This window comes from Etheostoma spectabile, chromosome 17 (genome assembly GCF_008692095.1).
Source record: "Etheostoma spectabile isolate EspeVRDwgs_2016 chromosome 17, UIUC_Espe_1.0, whole genome shotgun sequence".
Taxonomy (NCBI): domain Eukaryota; kingdom Metazoa; phylum Chordata; class Actinopteri; order Perciformes; family Percidae; genus Etheostoma; species Etheostoma spectabile.
The window spans coordinates 4,226,020-4,227,502 of NC_045749.1; the positions used below are offsets into that span (position 1 = coordinate 4,226,020).

The window sequence follows — 1,483 nt, forward strand, 5'->3', positions numbered from 1 at the left end:
AAAGCCATGATGTCTCTCTCTTTCTCATTGGCGGGACAAATTCTCTGGGCGGGCAAAGCAGAGAAAGGGGAGGTAACCTTGACCTCATAAGGAGCAAGATCCAAATCGGCCCATCTGAGCTTTCATTTTCTCAAAAGCAGAGCTGGATACCCAGGGCTGCTCTTATCCCCATCGCCATTTCTTGCCACTGGGGGACAATAGGCATGCAGGGGGAATGCTGGGAAAATCCATATTAATGTTAAAAAAAAACATAAGTGAAATGTTCATGCCATGGGACCTTTAAGACCTTTTTCAGCTACACACAACTCTCTCTGTATTTCTCAGTATGGCTATGTTCAGAAACTGGTGTTGTCCAGCAACTTTCGCATGCAGAAAATTAAATGAAGATAATGAGTCCTTGAAGAGTTAATCATGTTTTTTAATCCTCCATGTCCTCCTTGGCTACAAAGAAACTGCGTCATTACTTAGAATTCCTTAATGGGGGAGACAGAAACTAAGCACTATTGCTGTAACTGCTTTTTATCAACCTAACTAATGTTAAAATTCATTTTAACCACCCGTAAACTTTAACGACTTAGATGTAGTTGTTATCTCGTGCTAGTCTCAGTATTGAAAGACACTAAGATGCAAAACTGCCATGAAATAACTCCTTAATAATTGGTCTTTAAATCACTGAATGAACATTTTGAAATGTCAGTACACTGAGGCAGCCCACAGATGCCCAGTTGATGTCAAACATACAGATCCTCTCCCAGTCTTTACTCCAGGTCAAACATGACCAATGGAGGGTGTTCTTGTGGCTAACATGAAGGTTTTCATTCAGTGTGCTTTGTCCTTATCAGTTGTGTGCATCCCATTGTACCCTGTAAGTAAGTTACAGCAAAGAGCTTTAGCCCCAGGCGTGGGCGAAGCTTACATTAGCCATGCATCTGAGCCTTGCTAGCTCTCCGTGTGTTGAGCAGATATTACACTAAGCGTCCAGAAGTACCAGAGACATGTTTTTTTAAGGCCCTGCTGAGTGATTGGTGGGATATGTATTGCCCTACAGTGAGAGGCTCCACTCTGTAAAGGCGCTCGACGGTAATCGCCGAGTTAATCCCGCTTGGGTTGAAGTCGTATTGACGTTGTGAAGACATGGTGTGAAGTATGTGAATGTTTACACAAGGAACATAAGAGAGCAGTGTATAAACACACACAAATATCTGGTGGACAGACTGACTCTGCAGTAGCAAAAAAGACTGAGTCATTTATCTGCATCATCTCTTTCGTTTGTGTATGTATGTATGTATTCTCTAATTTTGTTATTTAAAGACACAAATGACGGTAGAAAATCCCTTTAGCTATCAAGCTCACTCTGTATTTTAGCTTGTTCTTTTAGCTACTCGCTTTATTGCTTCAAAAGGATGCAAGGAAACAACGGAGGCATAAGTATCAACGCTTTATTGAAAATGGTGTATTATCATGTGAGTAACTCTGCTTGTTT

General features: G+C 41.3%; 1 protein-coding gene across 7 annotated transcripts in view; it reads left to right on the forward strand.

Annotated features, from left to right (window-relative positions):
• The window catches only part of ehbp1 (EH domain binding protein 1), a 147,587-nt gene that overhangs the window by 135,068 nt on the left and 11,036 nt on the right, over positions 1 to 1,483 (forward strand). The window lies entirely within an intron of this gene.